Below are 24,348 nucleotides of genomic sequence, written 5' to 3' on the forward strand. Positions count from 1 at the left end.
CATAACAGATGAAATAGTTCTGAAGATTAAAGCATGAATTTAAAAAAAGGCACAAGTCTTTAATTATAATATATTCAGAATTTTGATTTTATCTTTGTTACACGAACTGGGAACTTCTTATTCAAACTAAAAAAAGATGTTTAAATGCGAGATGTTAGTAGGTAATTTTGTAAATGAAATATATGAAACAAAGCTACGACATTTATAAGTTCTGCTCTAGAACATGTTGCATCAGGTAATAATACTAAATACTTTGGTAAATAAGGTTTAATTTTATTTATTACAAATGAAAAAATACTTCATAATTACGCACATGTCAACATATATTTCTTCATAAATGCTCATAAATATTAAACAATAAAATATATACAGAAGTAAAAGTTGTAATAATTAAAATAACTGGTTTAAAATTCACATAAAGAAATATTTTGTAACAGTTACAACTGGCATAATAGAAATGTTTTAATTTTATATGACAAGAGACAATGTGTGTAAACATCTACATAATCTAAAAATTACTGATGATTGAAATAACCACGAAATTTTTACATGAAACGTATGTTTAAAGAAACGTTTATGTCAAAAATGCTTTTAAAAAAATTAGCCCATCTTAAAGAGAAGTAACAAAACTAAAGATCCATTACTTTAAAAAATGAGTTTTGTACTTTACAATTTTCATTCACCCTAATGAGTGATTCAATTTATTATTAAAGGATGTAAACAAGTACATAATTTAACACAAATCTGTTTAAAAACCGAAGTTGTATCCAATACATCAAGATAAATATTCAATATTTTTTAATAATGCACACATTTATAATAGTAAGTACCAATTCATAAACTGAAGTTTTTACTAAGTTCAAAGAATTTTCCTCCGAGTAAATATTAATGCTTGGAGTTAATCAAATAACTTTAGTTTACTCTTCATAAAAATTATAAAGAAATTTAATCTGTTGATAATCTGACAGCATACTTAAAAAAAACAACTGACAACCACCGTATACTGACACTGATAAAAACAATAACACACACACACACAAAACCAGCATATTCACAAACTTACCACTGGTATACTTGTATCTTCCTACCTGGCTATTTTATTTTATAGAATGGCCCACCGACCTTATTGCCTTACTGAAGTTTAGAATCTTGTTTTACCAAGTTTTGATTAGTTGAAGAACCTGCTAACATGCAGTACGCACACTCACACAAGCCATAACCTCTAACCATACTCTCTTACTTATTCACACACAAATAAAAATATATACTGAGTAACAAACAGAATATTCACAAACTTACTTTTGATCTACTTACTTGTATCTTCCTACCTGGCTCCTTTTTTTTTTTCATTCAGAACCAGATACTCTGCTCTTCTTAGTTCATGTTCAATAAATCATATCATTGATATGATTTTCATGCCTGATCTGAAGATTAACAGACTTCGGAATGTCAGGGATCAACCAACAAATCAATGATGAGATGATAAATACAAGACACTAAAAAAAAAAGTAAAAACATGATAAGTTTCACTGGAGCAGTTTTTAAAACATAATCCTTTTACATAACACTGTTTAACCAGTACAGATTATAAAACTTTATGAACAATGATTAAATCATGAATTTTTCTTAAATTACTAATGAGCATGTACAGTCATTCAGAACAGTATCAGTGCTACACAATTAGAAAAACATTATACTGGATGAACAGAAGCCACAAAAAAATCTAACACTTTCAGAATTGGGTAATAAAAAATGATAGTTTTATAACAAAAATGATTAATCCATCCATTTTGTGAAGGATAACTTAGTAAATGTTACTGAAGCTTTTAAAAACATTCTAGGATTGTCCTGGCTGTAGTAAAATGTATTACTTATTATAGACTATTTTTGTTGCTTCATTATAAACAACTGTACATAGTTATAATGTTTATTAATTTTCAGTTGCAGTAAATGTTAAACAGTTTCCAACTCCCTTGAATTTAATACAGCATTTCTCAACTGGTTCTGTGGGTTTATGTACACCAAAACATATGTTCAGCTTCCTCAAAAAATTTAAATTACAAATAAAAGGTGATTTAATAAAAGCTATTCACACTTTATATTTGTTTTGAAAACTTTGGTTAAATAAATGTCTCAGGTTTGTTCTACAATTAGCATTTAAAAATATTCTATCTTTTGAAGAAAGAAAGTTGTATTTTATGTCCTAAAATGAAAGCTACTGTAAATTGATTTATTTTAATATAAACTAAAATTGAACTGTAAATGTAATTAAGTTTGGTCAAAAATAAGATCTATAATTTGAAAAATTGTTTCCAACAGTAAAAATAAAAACGAAAACCAAGCGAGTTGTAGCAAGCTGCCAATATGTTGACTTATATTCGTATTTGTTGTTTGCTGTTGGGGGCTCTCACAAGTCTTGGTACCTGAATGAAGAAACCATGAAATAAAATGACCTTAAAATAGAAGCCAGCATTTTAAACAACTTATTTTATTGTGGATGTTTTGCATTTTATAAAATTTCAACTTTACCTGAAAATTGTTATCTATACTCAGTCAAGTTTTTAAAAATAAAATTAACTTTCTAACTTAAACAACTAAGTACATTTTGTGCTCTTATATGAACAGCAATATGCAAGTTTGCATATGCAATATCTAATTGTTAGAAATTAATTCTATAGTTTTCTTCCAAAAACATTTCTTTGAAATCCTATTGAGTTAGGAGATTTTGCTGGAATTTTGTGAATCTGATGTCTGGAAAATTTTAATAGATTTGTACCAGCAGAAAAGTAATAACATCATCCAAGTGTTTTGGCTTCAAGTTCTATGTGTGTTTTATTTGAACAATATTTGTGTATCAATCCTGAAATACAGTCATTAAAAGAGTTAGTGTAGTTGTTTCAAATGTTGCTGAAGATGAAGTCAGTAAAGTTCTCTCTCTTGAAGATGTATAACTTTTTTTTATTGCACACAAAACAGAACCTAGAAACAATCCTTCCATCTTCCTCGGAGAAAAATATATTAAAGTTTTGTACAAATGTTACTTCTTTTAGAATAAAAAATAAAACCAATGGTGAATATTATGAAATCTTTTGTAATTATTTTTATGTTTATAGAAGGATAATAAAATTTCTGTTTTGTACTATGAATAATTATGTTACATTAAAAATATTGAATAATGCACTTGAAAAGAATTGTAAAACTACTGTAATTTCTAACTAACCTTCAGTTAGGTTTGTAAAAAAACAACAAATTCATTACTGCTTAAAGCAACATGTTTTGTCTAAACCCATCAGGCTAGCTTCATGAAGTATTGGCTTTGACTGTCAAAACAAAAAAGAAACTTGCCTGATTTATGCATAGAATACACTCTTTTTCTTAGTTATATAAATACAACCAATTGTCCAACAGCAATATAAAAGAGAGTTACACAGATTTCTTGAAAAACAGAAGATAACATAAGGATTTGTCATTTGGGTTGAAATTTTATATTCTGGGTTGTTAGTATCTACTATTTATATGTTTCTAACTGGTTGAACAATCTGAAGCCCTCACAAGAGGAGAAAAAAAAAACTTGTAAATGAAAAGTCAGAACATCACCAGATTGTGTAGAGAAGTACAGACTGAAAACGTATTTAAATATTCATTTTTTAAGTTAAGAATTAAATTTTATGTAATACTAATATTTAAGTTATAAAGTATCTTTTCATACCAAGTTTAATAATATATATTGATATTAAGTAGTTTAATTAACCCTTTATTGTCTCCACCCATATATCTACACATGCTAGATATAATCTACAGCATTATATTTGCACATGCCAAACATCATTTCCATCCATATGCCTAAGCATACGAGACATAATCTTCGTCGAAATATCTACGCATACTAGATATCTTTACCAATACATTTGACCATGCTAGACATCATTTCCACCTATACATTTTACATGATATACATCATCTGTACCCATCTATCTATGCATGCTAGGCATAATTTCCACACACTTATACATGCCAAATGTATCATGTTGCATTCAATTGCCTTGCATCTGGTTCATTATGGTCAAAATGTTGTTGCAGCGATGATAGGGTTTCGTAAGCACTATACCCAAACACTAATATCAGACAATGTCCACTACACCTGTTGAGGACATCCTTCGCTGGCACTCAGTTGACCATGGCCCAAATGGACTACTCGACTGATCTTGGGGGGCCATCCCAATACTGCCTGTCTTCAGGAATTCAAGGCCAAAGTGGTATTTTAGAGTAGGACCCCTTAACCATCAGGATCCTCTTCTCCCCTTCAAGGGTCACAATGCATGGCAGACATGCAGTTGGATGTTTAGATCCCACAGGAGGTAAACTGAGAGAACAACCTTCCCTGGGAGGTCCCCTCACCATGTACAAAAATTCACACCAAGGGGCATTTTCTATTGAAACATTTACAGAATATATATATACATGCACATACACAAAATATACTAAAACTCAAGTGGCTTTTGTGAATGGTAAATGCATTGAAATTTAAAGTATCTGAAAACAAGTTCCAGATAGAGATCAGCTAAAGTAAACAGAAATGGATTGATCCCAAATAAAAATTTTCAAAGTACAAATATTTACACAAAAGATGGTGAGGGATATAAGAATTATATCATTATTTTTCACCAGTAAAATAAGATATTGTATGGGAATGATGAATATCAGAAAAATAAACAAATAGTAAATCATGAAGTGCTCAAACTAAGATCAGTACAGCCAAGCACAACAATGGATTCTTACATTTTATAATATTGCTTTTCGGTGTGTGTCATTAGGAAAACAAGTTCAAAGGAAAACAAAATATCTTAGTGAAATAACATTACACAAATGATTCACAGGTTCTGAACTCTTAAACGTATGTTATGATTTCATGGAAAAGTGTTAAGAGATAGATGGGAGAAGTATAATTTTTTTTGTAATGTCCAGCTTCCCATTTTTGGCTATGAGATTAAATACCTGATAAATGATTGGGACTTCAATACAATATACATATCTATATGAGTGAGTAATGTGTAAAGTCTTCTTTTCATCTTTATCATCATAGCTGTTCCTTGTAGTTGCTGAAAGACATCTTTGACAAAAGAAAACAATTGTGTTTTGAATATATAAAAATAAAACTTTTAAGAATTTGGGTGCTGTGATCATTTCTATGACAAACATTATTATGGAAACCTTTGTTTTTAACTAAAGCAAAGCATTAATTCACACAAATTCTTGAAGGATCTTGAAACTGATTTTGAAATACTTTAATTTTGTCCAGTGAAAGGCTCTCTCAGATTTATTAAATCAAAATTTTCTAGTACCATACAAAAATGAAAAAAGGTAAGACATTCAAATTAGGAGAAAGCTGAAAATTCAATCCTCTCTTTCTCCTTGGCTGTAAATATTGCTTGGCAACACTTACCATGAGGGGATCTGTATTAAAATAAGGAGGTCCACCTTCAATCATCTTGATAGTCATAATTTCAAATGACCAGATGTCAACATCAGGCCCATATTACTTCATTGTTGCAATTTCTAAAGCCATCCAGCAAGAAGTGCCAGCCATTGTTGTTTGTTTACTTCACTCTGGTGTTATTACAGCACATAATCCAAAGTCAGCTACATGATGGAAAGAATCAAGAATAACAACATTTTCGTGTGAGAAAAAACGAAGACAGAAATGACTTGGAGAGAATTTCAAGTTAGCCTCACAAAATTAACTTAAGGCATATTAATAACTGTCACAGTTTTGTAGTTAGTTTGCTAGTATCAACTTTGGTAGCAAAAGTTTAAGACTGTTAAAACTACTTAAACTTTATCCAGTTGTATAACATCCTTTTTGACAATTCTCCTCCTGTAAAATCAACTATGTTGCAAAACTATCTTTTTGATATATTCAGACTTATAATTTATAACAAAATAAAATTTTATTACCATTTGTTACAGATAAATTAATGAAAAGACAAATTCAAATAGTTAACTCTAATTTTGATTTGTTCCTCTTCAATTACAAAGCTTGATTGTAAAATAAAAATAATCCAAGTGCACAAATAAAATTTGTCAACATACAAAAATTTGTTACAGTCTGCTAATTTGTACAAGTTTGTTGCTTAGTTTCAGAACAAAGAATTTGTAACAAACTGTTGTTTTGATGTTACTGGTGTTAAAATAATGTAAAATCCAACTAAATACACAATTTGTATTGCCAGACAGCTGCTATATATGAAAACATTTTCACTAATAAAGTAGAAAACAATGTTTCAACCTTCTTAAGTTATCTTCAGGTCATTGTTAACTTACACACCTTCAAGTAATCTACGACAATTTTGTCATTAAAGGGATCTAGCACATTACTTGGTACATGATTGTATTATTGGTAATAAGCACATGTAAAATTTGGTTTTTTATGTCACATTATTGTCATATTCGTTAACATAATAATACATAGCTATGTCATGTAGGTGATTTTGTTTCAATATATAGTGTAAGTTTACCAAGAAAAATCAAATTAAGATGAGAAGATATTCAATGCTTTACACAACTAAATAAAATATTTTTGGTTACAATTTATATTTCAATAATATTTAAAAATTTGATATTAAAGTAAAAATGAAAGAAATAAAGAGCCACAGCATAAAATATCAAATATAACAGCAAGTATTAAAGATAAATAAAAAATAGATATACATTATCTTTAAAAAATAAAGATACATTGACTTATCAAAGGTAGACATTTTGTACTGCATATAAAAATTGGAAACACTCTGATGCACATGTAAATATTTTATATTTCTGAGTAAATGTGATTTTTGTATAAACAAGTAAATTACAGCTATCATGTAAGGTTTCAACACCTTCATAATATATGTTTATGTTCACTTAAGAATGAAATAAATGATTTTAATAACAAAAATTATGGTGTAAACACTGAATGCTGGCAAAATATTCAAATCCAACAGCTTTAAAAATTGTTATAAGAACGAGTAAGTGCAGTTTTTTTTAACATGGTTGTTTTATCCCAAGTGTCTGAGAAACAGTATTTCAAATTATCCTTTGTCTCCAACTAGTTAAAGCCAAATACAATTTCACTGAATAACAGAACTGATCAGTTTGACTGTATAGTGAGAGACAAAAGCTTCTATGAAATTATCTATACATATAAGATAAAATATATTAATCATTACAACCTAAATGGTGTAAACTGCTGAAATATTGTAAAAGTTGTAAATTATTGTAAAACATGTTAACTACAGAAGTATTTCCTTTTCCATTTTCATCTCAATTTCTTCACTGTGGCTAAATATTAGAAGTATATAAAAGATAGACTTGTGTTATTGTTATTACAAAAGATGGTTTATGTACAACAGTGTTACAAACTTACAGAGAATAATGAGTCGTATATCCGGTTTCGAACTGAATATTGTATCGACGATCCAAGCACACGCTGAACAAATTTATTCTGTGTTGATATTGTTACCGTTTGTCTTAACTGATCTCATACCCTTACTAATTCGTTTCTTTCGGGAAAGATATTTAATGTCCCCATAAAAATAATAACGTTTGAAGTTGTAACGGTTGGTACGGTCGAAACCAATTAACGTTCCTGGTCCAATTCTGTAGTTTTCCGATTAATAGAAGTTATCTGCTTATCAATAAACGTGTTAATACCAATGCCAGCCGTTCTGAGATACAAGTTTATTTCAAGTGGGTTTCTCGTCATCCAGAGACACGTTATAGCTTCTTACGCTTGTAGCACACTGACTGTATCTCACCGACTGTTTTTCGTCTCTCGGCTTTTAATAAGAATCACACGTTTCTAAACATTTCGACTTTGTTCACACGCCCCTTCTTCAAACAAATATTGTTGCTTTTCACTTTAGAGAATTCGCTGTAAGGTTCAAGAACAGGCGGAATTTGAGCAATACATAGTTAATAATATACGTCACATGCAAAAAAGTAAACTATGTGGAAACAAGCGTAGGCACTAAAATAAATGTACGACATTAATGCAGAGATGGGAGGTTAAGTTCCCTTCAGTCACTAATAAAGTAACCTAAAATAATTTAGGTATTTGAATAATGTTAGTGCTCGTGCCTAAATCACCATTATACATCGGACCAAGTATTTGGAACTTTTTCGTTTATGAATTTACTGTTCCATTATAGTTGTTTTGAATTAAGCACAAAGCTACACAATGAACTATCTGTGATCTGCTCACCACGTGTATCTAAAACCGCTCTCTAGCGTCGTAAATCCGCAGACCTCCCACTGTTCCACTGGAGGGACAGTAATATAAAGCATATGACAATATTACAAGGTGAACAATCGTCCAAAGCCGTAATAGAAACAATAACATTTCATTTCAACATGCTATATCATATAATTAATAAAATATCACAACTTTTATTGGCTTTTTATTTGTCTAGAATTAAAATTACTCCAGCGTCTTTGTTGGTTTTTTTTTTTTTGTTTTCGGCCCATTATTTGGCGCTTCATCACCCACCCACCCCTTCAGAAAAAGGCCTAGCCAGTTTGGGTAACTACCACAGTATTTGTGTGATAAATAAATAATTTTATGTTTGCACCCACACTTGCATTTGTTTGTTTACCTCTTCTTCCATTCCTGACTTAACAATCCTGTGCTTGCGTTTTATGGAAACTTTTGGTTTTTTCTGTTAAATATTAATCAGTGTACGAGAACACTAACCAAACCACGACGAACTTGCGACGTTTGTTACTTGTTATTCTCCGTTAAGTAGTTATACAATGAATAGTAAAACAAGCATTCAGTAAGATCTTTAAAGAATATACTAAGATATATTCTTTATTACTGAAGAAATGTCTATATTTAAATATATACATTGGTACTGAAGTTAGATTGTAAATCAAATGTGCTAAAAACTATACATTAATACCAAAGGAATGTCTTATGAAAATACACACTTGTAACGAAGTTAGATTATTATTAAAATATACACATTAGTTTTCCATTTTTCACGTTGTTAGTGAATATGAAGTATGTGGTTATAATTAAAGATAATCGTCTTAAAGTAGATGCTGAGGCTTTTGTAATCAGGTTCTGATGGGAATGGTTGAAGTATTATCCCATTACCATTGTTAAACGGACGTTTCTTTTATCTTTTCAACATTATTCAGCTGTGTAGCACTCATGTTAATCATTCATAGTAGAGATAGGACCTTCAAAGAGAATAATTATTGATGTTCTTCATTCCCGTTTTCTGATGCATCTTTCAGTCATTCATGAATTTAGTAGTTCTAGTTACCACAGTGTTAATATTACTGATGAAAATGAGTTGTCTGTCAAAGTTTACTCTTTCTAAAGTACTTCAGTGTTTCTTTCAGAGGGATGCCACTGCTTTCAATGGTTGCTAATGGTTTATCTTTAGCAGTATGTCTGTTACTGAGTGTCCAGAACATAACTGTAGCTTTTGAAGGATTGGTGACAATTCCTGGACCACTGAACCATTTGCTCACCTTACTAATAGATTGTTGTATCGAGTGTTCTATTTTAACTTTGCTAGAGGCTCTGCTGTATTCCAGAATGTCGTCATTAAATTTTAGATCCATAGTTCAGATGTTGAAGAGGACTGACAATATTGGTGATCTTTGAAGCATACTGGCATTGATAGTGATCTCAGTCTAATTACCAGATTTCATGTTTCAGGGTACACATTCTGGTATATAGTGCAACTACGACCAATCTTAAATGTGCTGCATGATACATTTTTTGAATATTTTATGAGCGAAAATGGGCAGCTGGAATTTATTGTATGCATTTTCTAGACCTAAAACCACTGCTGAGGTGCTTGGCCATACTTCAAGTCTTCCTATGTGTCATTTTTAAATTCTTTTCTGTTGCAATAATCATTTGATAATGAGACTAAAAGTAATTCAATCTGAAAGGACAATCTAGCTACAGCCCTCTCTGGAATATTAGCAATGATCTTTTGTAGGACGATGTTTTGATTACTTTTAAAGCAACAGTGATCTTTCAAGGGCTGGGATAAGGATATGATAAAACCATCAGTTCATATCTCACGGATGATACCTGTTGCCTAGCTACATTGATACTCTCTGACACTAATTTCAACAGGTTGGTGTCTTACTTGAGATTTATGACTCTGAGTATCTAGAATAAGCTGAGGATGCTTATATATCTGCTTTTGGTTTTAATTTAAGCCACTTCTGCATATCATCATGGTGAAATTAGTTAATGTATCTGTGCATCTAGGCCTTCCTTTGCTTTCATTTATACAGAAGGAAATACTGTCATTATCTTAAATGATTGGTTGACATTATCATGTGTTTGAATATTGTGTTAGCCATGAGCTTGTAGAAGTGTCAGAAGAGTCGGGTTCCATATTTTGTAATCATCGCTTCCTTTGCTTCCTTTTCCTAAGTTTGAGCTTAATTACAATTAAAGTCAATGTGAAATGCGAGCAGGTAATTCATTGCCTACAAACGGTAATACGTTACAAAATAATGTCCTGATGGGTCTTTGCGGGTGGAACGGAGCTCGTGTATTCAGAGTGGTTCCTCTAATGACCAGCAGGAGAACTTCAACCAAATTTTTATAAAAATATCAAAATCAGTACTCCAGCTGGATCATCACTAAAATATTCTTATGGGTACTTTACGTAGATCGTTATTATGATATTATATTGGTACATTTGGATCTTCATTAGAATATACACTTGTACTTCATATGAACATCATTACAATACCAGCGTTGATATTTATGTATCGTTATTAGAATATACACTTGTACTTCATATGAACATCATTACAATACTAGCGTTGATAAATATGTATCGTTATTAGAATATATATTAGAATATGTTATTGGTAGATTTGGATCGTCATTAGAATATACACTCATATTTCATATGACTATCAGTACTAATATGAGAGTAGGAATATTGCTAAACTGATTCCTTGTACTTCAATTTAAAATTCCCTTGTTGTATTTCTATAGTAAATTTTCAAGTAAACATCAACTTCTCTGAGAGCGTTCATGTGAATCATTTTAAACACTTAATTAAAACTCGGCACTTTTAGATATCCTTCTTATAGAATAATCAAGTTAGTTCAAACTGTTTATTTTCAAGATTTTATTGTTACTACTTCATTAATGATGTGCTTGCATATATTAAAACTCACAAAAACAAATTTAAAAAAATACATCAAGCTGCAGTTGAAAGTCTCGAGAACCACTGCATGTGTAAAGTCACAGGAACGTGGCTAAACTTGCTTTACTTGCGAGTGTTAAGTGATAGTTTTTAACCCCAGATTTATTAACGTTGATCTCCTCAACGTTCTGAACGTCTCCAGGAACGAACGTAGCTCCGGTTCTGCCTCTGGTCGGAGTTCTGGATTACAGTACATCATACAAAGAACTTCATCCAAACCGCTCGACGGAAAGTTTTTGGTGATAATAACTTCCTTTTATCTCATTAAAGTTGTAACTATAAACGGACAATAAGTGAAGAGAGAACACTACATATGTGAAAAAAAAATTTAAAGAGGTCAACTTTCGTGAGCAAACCTAACTTGGCCAGTTTTAGCATCAGGAAAATCGTGAAAAACAGTAACGTCGAAAGCTGCCAATACCTCTGTTTAGGACTTGTAAGAAAATTAAATGTGTACCAAATATCATTTACGTTGGCCAAAATACGGTGGAATAATCGTTAAACAACTCTAAAATTATGTTCTTTTTGGCATTTTGACTCCCTACAATAGGTAAGAATAAATAAATCCACCATTTTTGTTTGTAACTATGTGGAACCAGTAGAAAAGTATCATTGTATCAGATCTCATGGAAAACTTGTAAAAAGTCCCCCACTGACACAGCGCTAGGTCTATGGATTTACAACGCAAAAATCAGGTGTTCGATTCCTTCTTGTTGGACTCAACAGATAGTCCCAATATGGCTCTGCTATAAGAAAGCACTCACACACACACACACAAACTTGTCGAAATATTTCCGATAACTGAACAAAAACTCTATATTCCTTTTTTTGAGCTCTAACCTCTTAAAAAGACTCAAAATGAGAAACCCATTTTTTTGTCTATATCAATGAACTGGGCGTACCAAAATGTATATTATTGCAAATTTTTATTTTTAGTGCCGTAAATACGACCGCGAACGAGCCCAAAGTACATATTTTTGGGTTGTTTGACCTTGGATCTCTTAAAATTCTTAAAAGGCCTAAAAAAAATTGAAAAGGGTGTCTGGGCGTATTGGACCACAGTATTATCTTACAAAGTTTACGTGATGAAATATAAGTTAGCGTGAGTTTTCTATGTGGATGAAGACAATTTTCAACAGAATAAAAGTTCAAAATATGAAGAAAACAAGAACAACAAAAAACATTAAAATGTTTTACTTCAGTCTTTATTGCTAGAAAAACAACTTTAATCAATCAAAAGTGGAAGGAAAGTGTAGTGAGTGCTTAAAATAATACCACAATTTACACCTAGAAGGAAGCATTGAATGTTGGAAGTAAACCATGGAAAGCTTTGGGGAAAAAACAACTGACACCGTTTAATCCATTAAGGGTTTCTCAAAGCGTTAAAAAGTAGACTAAGTATAAATGTAGTAGAAGAAAGTAAAGATAGGTTAACACTTCTCTTGGCTTACGCACGAATAAGATGGCAAGAAAACTGAAACTTTTGTTTCTTCGTTGTTAAGCACATAACTACCCACTATACGTTTCGAAACCAGGTTTCTTGAGTATTAATTTTGCAGGAATACCGCTGTGTCAATCACTGACTTGAAACTTTGTAATTCACATGAATATAAAGTAAGTAAGTTACATATTGAGCTAAAAGTGTATTAACACCACAAAGGTGCAGAGAGTAGAGACAACTTACAATAAGTAACAAAATCCTTTAGGTTCACAATCGGTGAGCAGTATTCTTCATAATAAGTGTGCAAAAGGTATGGAAATAATTTTTATACTTTATAAATTTGGGAAAACTTGTGAGTCAGAAAAAATGAAAAAGGGAAAATACTGAGAAGTAAAGAAGAATTGAGATAGAAATAAGGGAATAGAAAATGGTAAAAATGAAACTGTATATTGACCATTATCGCTGAAGCTGTCGAAACGGTTAGAATAGAAAGAAACTAGAATAATTTTAGAAGAACTAATTGAGGGTATGGAAAATTATTTTATTTTTTGTAAAAATGTTTACTCCTTTTTCACAGTCTGGTAAATAGAATATAACAATATTCTTTAGGTTAAGCAGTTCCGCTTACATGACGGCCCTGCATGGCCAAATGGTTAAAGCACTCGACTCGTAATCCGAGTGCCTCGGGTTCGAATGCTCGTCACACCAAACATGCTCTCCCTTTCATCCGTTGGGGCGTTATAATGTGACGGTTAAGCTCACTATGTATTGTTAAAATAGTAAATCAACAGTTGGCAGTAGATGGTGGTAACTAGCTGCCCTCCCCTTAGTCTGTATCTATGCACGAAATTGAAAAACAAAATAAATTATTTATATCTTCACAGTGTACGCTAATTTCTGGAAGAATATGTAACATGTGATGATATTTTAAATTTATATATATTATGCAATAGTTTCTTCATGAACAATTGCTAAAGTTTCCGATAAAAAGTACAATTGCTAATAATTAGTCGTAACTATGAGTGACAGAAAAACTAGAAAAGTACTCTACGATTTCTCCATCTTACGTCATCAGTTCATCAATCTCGTTGTTTCTTGTCTTCATTCCAAGTATATCTGACAAGTTTGCGCGTGAGCGCCTCTAATTATGTTTCAGGACTTCTCAAGTCCTATTAGATTTGTCGTCCACACGCTGAGCGTAAAAGAACCTGTCATGGCATTCATATTTTAATTTGCTATCTTACTATCTTTGAGTTAATTTTGTTTTACTGAATATATGTACGAATGTGTTGTAAAATTATCGACTTTGATGAATTAATTAATCATGTGTTTAATTCATGAAGTGTAAAACATATATATTAAAGTGTTACCATGTAGCAACAAACTGATCCACAATAATAAAAGGCCGAGGCTTTGTGTGTGACTCCCCCATAACTACAAGAGAAAAGAACCTAGAAACTTAAAATTTTGCACACGTGCTAAATGGCTAATGAGGTATTATTACTTATCTACGTGTGTGCACATCTTTTCAATGAGAAATATAGAAACTACAAAGTAAAGAAGAGTAAGTACCAAGAAAAAATAATCTAGACACCGAGATGTTGTACCCACACTGAAGATGTGCACCAAGGTATTACGTATCCACGTGTGTGTGCAAATGTGTGAGAAAATATTTTTATTATGCAAACTAGCGAAAACCACATAGGAAAGAAATGTCAGCGTCATAGTTAATCAAGAGTGTTATAAAACTGTTTATAGTAAATTGCATCATTTAGTATTGAACTTCGGCTTAACGTTGATCTAAAATTACAATAATTTTTTTTTCAAAACTAAAATATGTTTTTATTAGTAAAATGTCATATATAGAATCATTTTATGCAAGAGATGGCGCTAATGTAACAGTTCGGATGAAAATACACAAAAAATATTTTAGTTCATTTATAATCGATATTTAAATAATTAAGGAATTGTGTAAATTTAAAAATGTGATGTATATGTGACAAAATTTACCTCAGAAGTATATCAACATTGAAAAAAGGACCCCTCGTTACATATAGTTAAGTAGGAAAGTCAGAGGCCAGTCAAGACACCGGTTGGGTTTGCTTCTATTTTAGACTTGATCAGAGTGAGAGCAGTTAGCCTAAATCATCCGTCGTTAGCAAATAGTTGTTTGAGCATTTGGCCGAATAAAGGAATTAACTGTCACTTTTATGAAGCAACAGAACAGAGACAAATTATTGTTTAGCACTAAGAAGCCTAACAATAAGGCAATATTCTATATTTTACACGTATAACAGTACTCATGAAAAAACGTAAGTTAATGTAGTTAACTCGGAATCACACATTGAGTTATTACCGATTTTGATCTGTAAAATACGCGCTTTTATGTTTAGTTTCAGCATACATTTTTTTTATATGTATTGCGGTTTTTGAGAAAATATATTCAGGGTACATAAAACGGAAATGTGCGTTTGTTCACTAGAGTTCTTACAAAAATGCTTGTAACACTTTGGGACCATCGATGTATTAAATGAGTAACAATAGAAACAAGTAAATCAGAGTCTATAGGTTCAACATTGAGAGCAACTATACACCGATATCCCTTTCGTAACTTTGTGAGAATTTCGAAACAAAGAAGTAAAATAACATTTAGAGATAAAAACGTCAAACTTCTTTTCCAGCATTAACACCTGGATAGAACTTTTTACAACATACATTTATGTGTTTCTGGTACAAGGCATGGATTTTCTATTAAAAATTAACAAAAAAAGTAATATATCTTTAGAAAGTTCTCTTGCCTCCTAGTGGCATAAAGATAGGACTGCGAATTTCCAACGCTAGAATGCATGTGGTGGGCATAACATAGATAATCCAAAATGTAGTTTTGTGCTTAACTACAAATAAAGAAGAACTAGAAATTTTTTATATGGAACATAAATATATTTAAAAAAAAAACGAAGAAAAAATCATGCGATCCTTTTCTAGCCTTTCTGAACCTACTTCTGATAGTCAAAAACCATCAAATGTAACAAAATATATGAAAAGAAAGTTGTCAAATGTGGTTGAGGTACACGCTCTTTACTTAAACACAAGTAATTAACACATTTAAAATATGTCATCTTGCTTGTTGTTTATTTGTTAGATTTCTCAAAAAGCCACATCAATGCTATATGCGCTAAATCTGAAGAGACAGACTAGAGCGGAGGCAGATAGTTCACATTGCCACCCTGTTCCATTTCTTGTCAGACCAAATAGTAGGATATCACCTTCACTCTTATAATGAAAACACGTGTCCAATGTGTAAAGCACAGCTTGTCTGGATGATGACGAAATGAATACCGCAAAACATTCGTTCCAGACATCGTCATCATAACCACCATGGGTCACTTTATTACTTACAGCAAGGCTAATTCATTATTTTGTTCCTTATGGAAGTAAGATAATATTCGAACGACTGTCATATCAGCTTTAGGCTTTGCAATATATAAATACATATATATACATAAGTATTTCTTTGAAGTAAACTGTATCACAAAATACATAAAAGTAAGAAAGAAATATACGAAGAGAAGAAAGAAACCAATACAACGTTCAATCAGTCAGATCATAATGTTGAAATACAAATTTTGGTTGACATTGGTTCAACAGGTTGCTCTGAGAAGTTTGATTGCAAATAAACATGAACTTTATCATTATAAATATATATATAGATTAAAAACATACACTAATATACATTTACTGTGTTGAGCCAAAACAACCTCAAAACACCGTAGATATAATTAACTAGAAGATATTAAACCTTCATTTGTTAATTGTCTATGTTTTAAGACACGTTATTCAATGGATTTATCTTATCATTTTAAACACTGCCTTATGTTGAACATCATTTTCATCACTTTCTATAAAAAACAAACAAACAAAAAACATCTTTCACTCTCACCACTGGTGGCTCAGTAGTAAGTATTCATTCTCATGACATTAGAAACCAGGTTTCGATGATCCTGAGATGTAGAACACAACTAGCCATTCTGTAGCTTTCGTAACAATCGAATAAATCCAAGTATCATATACTAATATTAGTCATATTGTATCTTTTAATAATGCACTTTATTGATGAGCTCTGGATTGAGTGAAACGCGTCGTGTCCAACAGATACGACCGAATTAGTGTGATTTGAATACTATTATTATGTATCCTTCTAATTGTTAAAACTTTCCAAAGGACTGGCTATATATTATAGTATACTCTTCAAAACAAAAAACGCAAAAGGGATATTTTCGTTATTTTAAAAAGAAATATATGTAATACCGTTACAAGCTCAGAGTATGTGATGTTACACGTGTTAAGGCACTGATTGTCAGACCAAAATGACAATAAAAGTTGTGCACTTTGAAAACGGAGGAAAACATCGGATATTTCGCCAAAACGCATGCGTGTCCAATAAATTTGTTTGAGAGATCTGCATGTTCTGCAAGTGCAACATGTGCAAAATCCCTATAAAAGTGACGGGTTCTCGGTTTCCATAGCTCAGTGTTAAGCCACCGACATGCAATACAGTTTCACCAAGACTGACTGAAGCACAACGCAACAACGCCATTGGTCGCTTGGAAGCAGGCGAATCTCGATCAAATGTTGCCAGAGCTGTGAATGTCCACCCAAGTACCATCACAAGGCTATGGAATCGTCACCAATAACATGGACCAACTCGTGACCGTCCACGATCTGGCAGACCTCGTGTGACCACGCCCGCACAAGATCGCAACATCCGGTTACGTCACCTTCGGGATAGGACCACCACTGCGACGTCTACTGCCTCAACCATACCAAGGCTGCGTAGGATTTCCAATCAGACCGTACGAACTGTCTACGAGATGCAGGAATCCGACATCGACGTACATTCAGAGGCGTCATCCTCACCCAGCAACATCATCAAGCACGGCTCCAGTGGACTCGGGCACATCGGGTATGGCCTCATCGACGATGAAGGCATGTTTGGTTCAGCGATGAATCACGTTTTATGCTTCGTAAGCAGGATGGAAGGACCCGTGTTTACCGTCGCTGAGGTGAACGTTTTGCAGCAAACTGTGTGCAGGATGTTGACAGATTTGGTGGTGGCAGCGTCATGATGTGGGCTGCCATCGCCTACAATGCCAGAACAGACCTTTTGCACATTCGAGGAAATCTTACGGCTCAACGATACGTCGACGATATTCTTAGGCCCCATGTGCCACCCATCATGGTGAATGTCAACGACGTTTTTCAACATGACAACGCCCGTCCTCACACAGCCCGACTCACCACTGTCTTCTTGAGACACCATAACATCAACGTTCTTCCCTGGCCCTCCAGATCACCAGATTTAAACACCATCGAACATCTTTGGGACGAGTTGGACCGACGTTTGCGACGGCGACAACCTCAACAGCAGACTCTACCTCAGCTTGCAGCAGCTTTGCAGGCTGAGTGGACAGCCATTCCACAGGATGTGATTCGTCATCTCATCGCTTCCATGGGCAGGAGATGCCAAGCACTTATTGATATTCACGGGGGGCATACTCGTTATTGACGTTGAGTGACGTTAAACTTCACCTCGTGAGCGTGGACTTCGCCTTTGCAGATTTTGGATGTTCATTAGTGAATGTGCAAAGTTTCACACATGTCATACAGAACTACCCGGAATAAACTTGTTAACAATATGTCTCATATTTTGCCTTTCTTTTTTTGAAGAGTATATTATAAGTATGGTAGGTTTAACATTCATGTCTGATGACGAGTACATTAATTATAATCATGCTTCGCCAACATGATCCATAAATTAATTCACTCGTGATTTATGATTGACGTTTATAGTCAACAAGAAGTTGAATAAACTATCATCACACGTAAAACCGTCACTTACAAACATATTACTACAATTTTAACTTCTTGATATTTTCACTGTAAAGTTTGACCGTAGATTATTTTTATACCAAGTAACGCTTTCTGTTAAAATTTTACAGAGAACAATTTAAAGTTACTCATTCTAGTTTGTATGGTGAATTTAATATGTGGAAACATTACAGAAGCTCACCTACTAGATAGAGATGATGATTTCAGAATTGTGGCTGTTATCAGGAGAAAGGCCCAGTATGGCCAAGCGTGTTAAAATGTGCGACTCGTAATCTGAGGGTCGCGGGTTTGCATCCCGGTCGCGCCAAACATGCTCGCCCTTTCAGTCGTGGGGGCGTTATAATGTGATGGTCAATCCCACTATTCGTTGGTAAAAGAGTAGCCCAAGAGTTGGCGGTGGGTGGTGATAACTAGCTACCTTTCCTCTAGTCTTACACTGCTAAATTAGGGACGGCTAGCACAGATAGCCCTCGAATAGCTTTGTGCGAAATTCAGAAACAAACAAACAAACGTTATCAGGAAAAACGGTGTATGAAACTGGCTATATTAGTGACAATATCCGGGGAAAATCCATGTAATATCGCCACGCAGCCCCACACAATACCTCAAGTTCCTGTTGGTCAATTTTTTGTAGTCACATAACTCGTGTTTGTCTTCACTCATTGAATAAATAAAGAAAAAAAAAGGAATTTAACTTACTAAGTTACTGATCACCCAGCACTTGTTATTCATGTCATATTTTCTTACTGGATAAAAGTGTTGTAGGCTTAAGATGTACAGTGTTGTTGTTAAGGAGAAACGGTAACCATTTCCAAAAGGCTCAGATATTCTGGTTTTAACTGCCTGGAATACACCAGAAAGCAGTGAAAGTTTGTGTTAGAAATAGAATTCAGGAAATTTAATATTGCATCTTAGTTGTCACACGTTTAAAGACACACACACTATGATCATAAATTTAGTATAGCTATAACACTAAGTAAATAACAATAAACAAACACTTAATTCGTTGTTAAAACTTAATCATATGTTGCAAGGTGTGCAGCTTACACCAACTTTGTATACAGTGTACCTATTGGACAGATATCCACTAACATGATCATTGATATCAGTACGTTTTGAAACAGTAAACTAACACGTCACGTGGTTAGTATTGTTTTTAATTCAGCACAAAACTACAGAATGGGCTATCTGTGTTGTGCCCACCACCTGTATTAAAAATAGGCTTTCAATGTTTTAAGCCTTTAAGACTTTCAACTGAACCAGTGGAGGATACATGGTTTCTTAATTTTCTGTATACAAATGATGAAGTGCTTTACAAAATGTATATGAATAAATAAACACCCATTAACACTCAACGCATGTTTATATGTGTATCAAAATTATTTTTGGGTTTATATACTAAGATTGAAACTATGTCAATTTCAATTCTATACAGTCTTGTATGAAATAAAAAAATTATCTTTTTAATGTTACATGTCTGCTTATTGTTGAAATATGAACAAAGGCAAACTTATTATTTGAGTAAATATTTAAAAAAATGAAGATGTGTTTTTTGTACAATAGCTGATTCTCTGTATATATTTCGTTTTTGTATTTTGGTTTTTCCGTATTTACAAATCTGGTTTCAGGACGAGAATACTTAACAGAGATATTTAACACTGCTGAAGTTTACTTTTCGTTGTTCCTTTTGACGATGCTTGATTTACAGAATATACTTGTTTTTATTTATCATTTATAAACGTTTTTGATGTCTGTATTCGTCACGCTCATTAGTTAAGTACAACTTCTAAACTTCATCTTCTGATGAGACATTATTATACATCTAGTGAAGGTTCATGAAGATATGTTTTTGTTTCTAATTTTGTGTAAAGCTGCTCTCGTGAGCTGTCTATGTTATCTGTCCTTAATTTAGCAGCTACAGACTAGAGTGAACACAACTAGTTAGCATCACCTACTCCCCATCATGGGGTTACGATGTTCTGTAAAATAAAAGTTTATTTCTTATTCACATAACCTCTCGGCCCAATTTCGGGAATAAGGAACTTTACAGCTCCATGTCTTTTGTTGAATATTATTCATCGTATAAATATTTATCTTCATCTCTTGTCCGATCTGATGAAAATCTTTAGCTTACTCAACACAATATTTGCTCGGAAACTGCAGCTTCAAGTTCTGGATCAAGATGTTTCTTTATACATCTAGTGGAACATCAGATGCTGTCAGTTCAAATTTGTTCAAGAAAAGAAATCCGGTCAGGACTGCGACAAATAACAGATCTTTTTTCTCCGGAAGGGATCAATATCACACTTTCAACCTTACTTGTGTCTAATGTTTATCTCGGATGAAGTCTGGCAGCCATACCTTGCCATCCAAAATGCTTTACTCAACGTTCAGGACATTATAGAATAGATACCACAAAAAAATATCTTGCCTACAAAATCAGGTATTGTCACGGACAACTACTCAATGTCCCTTTGTATCTCAGCTTAATATCTCATCTCAATAACATTAATATGAACAGATTATCAGAAAGACAGAAAACAACACAGAAAAATACATTAGTCGATCTAATGATGTTTGCCTAAGAACAGCATTGGCAATATACCAAACAACAAAGAGAACTAAAACATTCTTACTGGTTTGAACTGATAAAGATCTTTACGAACCTTCTAATTGCAGCACACATCAAAGGTTCAGAATCTAGTCACATTTATAATATCTTAACACGTATGAACCTGAGCGAGATTCAAGAGCTTTTGAAAGTCTTTTTATTTGAAAGCTAGAGTTGTACAAGTATAAAAAGTGAAACTAGTTTAAACATGGTGGTTTCTTCTTTGGATACTAACCTTGATCTAGATCATGGTAATCATGAGATTTTGAACATAAGTTCATCTCATCAACTTGTCATTAACATGAACATCCCGAGCTGAAACAAGGCACATCTTGACAAATATTCTGACTGCGTGTTCTACATGACCAAAGTGTATTTTCGATTAACTTCTGTTGTCTCAGAATAAATACAAGAATATCTCAATCTACCAGGTTCTAACTGATCCTTAGTTGTTGTTCATCCTGCACTACATATCTTAATCTACCAGGTTCTAACTGATCCTTAGTTGTTGTTCATCCTGTACTACATCCATTGGGGAACACTTTATACACGTTTTTCAGAGATTAATAATTATGTTGTTTAATATTATATTTAAATAGACATGAATTTAAGGTATGGATCAAGGTAGTTTAAACCCCATCCCTTCTAGCTGTTCTTTTTTTTTAAAGTAATACCTGTATCATTTAATGTTTTATAAGTAGGTTCAGATCTGTGGGGTCTTAACTCCTCCCCCTCCATTCCCCCCCTTAATTTGATTAGGAAAACAGTCAATAGTATTGAAAATAAATATTAGGTTTAAATATCTGTTTGATTGGTCTATTAATTTCCATTATTATTATTTATTTAAATATAGTTTATTTAGAATCTATAACAGTCAGGTGTAGCTTCAGACATTAACTTATGAATGCAATAATCTGAACATCAACTAAATGGTAAATTTTCAGGCCTTGGTTTTTTACCAGAAATTAACAGGCTACATGCATTCTAGACTTTATGGAGATTTGTTTTCATTAAAGTTAGCATTATTTTTCAGAATTTATAATGCATAATGGAGTGGTTTAGATATTTTCATTGTTAGTTGGTTAGATTGGCATTTTATGGCACAAAGCAACTAGGCTATCTGCACCAGATATTTTGGTAATGAAGTTATAAAAAATTACCTTTTTTCTGTGACTGATAATAAAAAACTTTATTTCAACCAAAATTTTGAAATAATTATTTATGGTTATTATTTCTTACATCATTTGTAGTTGTTATATTTATGACACCTGTAGCTCTTGTAACATATGCCTACTTTAAAATCTGTTTTTCATTATTTGGAAGTTATAATGCTCCTGACAAAAATGTTTTAGTACTGTTGATAACCAAAATAAGTAAAAATGCAAGAAATAAAAAAGAATTGAAAACAGACTTGATGTTTGCAAACGCTAAAATGTGACTATAGGTGTAGACATGGTTTTTCTTTCAAAATATAATAATTTATTTCAATTAAAGTTTTCAAATGTTTGTCTAACTGTTTTTATTTTCTAATTGATCACATTAGTAGAAATAAAGATATAGATTTTAAATTTTTCATTACAACCTACATGAGCTAATAATAATAGACTTTCTAATTAATTTTATCACTAATTCCTTGTAACACATAGGTATAAGTAAAAAACAATGAATGTGATGTACACTTATCAATTAAACTAGTAGAAGTCTAATTAGAACCCCTCTTCGTATAAGAATGAAAGAAAAACTATTCTTGCTATGAGAACAGTTGTTAAGAAAGTTTAAATGTGCTTGGATGTAGCACAGAGTTAGACTATCATGTGTTGATAAAGTTAAAAAATAAGTTGTTTTTTATAGCTTTGTAAAATTTCTTTTCTGTTCCCTTTGTTTTGAATTCTGAATATATTTGTGTATAAAATTATATATATTTGAAAGCTACAGAAATTTTCTTCAAAGAGAAAATATATGATAACTTTACATAAGGTAAGTAAGCTTATACAGTTTAAAGATGGGTTGAATGGATAACAAATCTTATTAAAAGTTTAACATGTTAATGAATGTTTGGAAGTGTTTGGAAAAGGTTTTGTCATCATCAGGTTTAATAATATACTTATACACTGAAATATATATTGTATGCAGCAAAGAGGTTGCATAACCTAAGATTGTTTAAAGCATAATAAAGTTATTTTGTTAATGCTTTGTTTATAATTCCTATTTTTACTTTTTAATAAACACATTATAACATCCTACTCAAAAATGATTGTTGTCCATGCAATAAAGCCCTTTGTCAAACCTGCAAGTTCATATAAACCACTAACTCATTTTCTGAATGCACAAACAAAGCAACTTTATATAAAGAAATCACTTGTGAAACAAAAACACCATTTTTATTACACAGTGTAAAAAAAATGCAGTCATTAATAATTAGAACATGAAAAACCTTTAGAGAACATTTCAATAACCATAAATCTTCTATTAACACTGAAAATGATCTCCCAGTTGCTCAACACTTTTACCAACCCATTTGGGTTATAGGATTTACCATTTCACTTCTATCAAGACTTCTTGAACCTAGGTATTTTTCTGTCATGAATGATGTGTTTAAAATGCTTTGTTTCTCAATGACCAACTATTAGAGCTGTAAGGATTATTGTTGATTTCTTGTTGCTCTAATTCTGAATTTTTACTATATGATATGTATGGTAAATATATATATGATAAAAACTTATTTTAATATTTTTGAGTGATAATATAATCATTTTTAAACAATCCACTTAACTCTACATACAGTAGTAATTCTTGTGTGCTTACTCTTGAGTTTTTGCTCATGCCACTAACCTTGAACTATTTCTCACCTAAATCACATGATTTGCACAAGTACATAATGTCGTCATCGTGTAGTAATATCTCTTCACCAATAGGAAGGTGATGCATCCTCCATGCTCATGGGTCCTCACATGAACTTGCACTTGAAATTATCTTTATTCTTAATTTAGGCACATTCATTTTTTAATTTTGAAAGATTTTGTGCAATCTTTGTGATTGATATATTAATCTTTATTATAAAGTTACCATATTTTTGATAATATCTAATGACTTTCATGAAATTTATAATCGTTTCTTTTCATGGTTTCTGTGCAAGTGAGATCTATTTGTGTGTGACACCCTCTTCTCTGTCATTT

The 24,348-nt window shown here is 32.3% G+C and overlaps 1 long non-coding RNA gene across 1 annotated transcript; it reads right to left on the bottom strand.

Moving 5' to 3' along the window:
* Positions 1-263: 263 nt before the first annotated feature.
* Positions 264-8,250, bottom strand: LOC143237148 (uncharacterized). The gene is made up of 3 exons (XR_013019883.1): positions 7,403-8,250; positions 5,444-5,640; positions 264-1,496 (listed from the first exon to the last, which is right to left on the bottom strand). It is a non-coding gene; the product is annotated as an uncharacterized LOC143237148 (long non-coding RNA).
* Between the last annotated feature and the right edge of the window lie 16,098 nt (positions 8,251-24,348).

Source organism: Tachypleus tridentatus, chromosome 13 (assembly GCF_004210375.1).
Source record: "Tachypleus tridentatus isolate NWPU-2018 chromosome 13, ASM421037v1, whole genome shotgun sequence".
Lineage (NCBI taxonomy): Eukaryota > Metazoa > Arthropoda > Merostomata > Xiphosura > Limulidae > Tachypleus > Tachypleus tridentatus.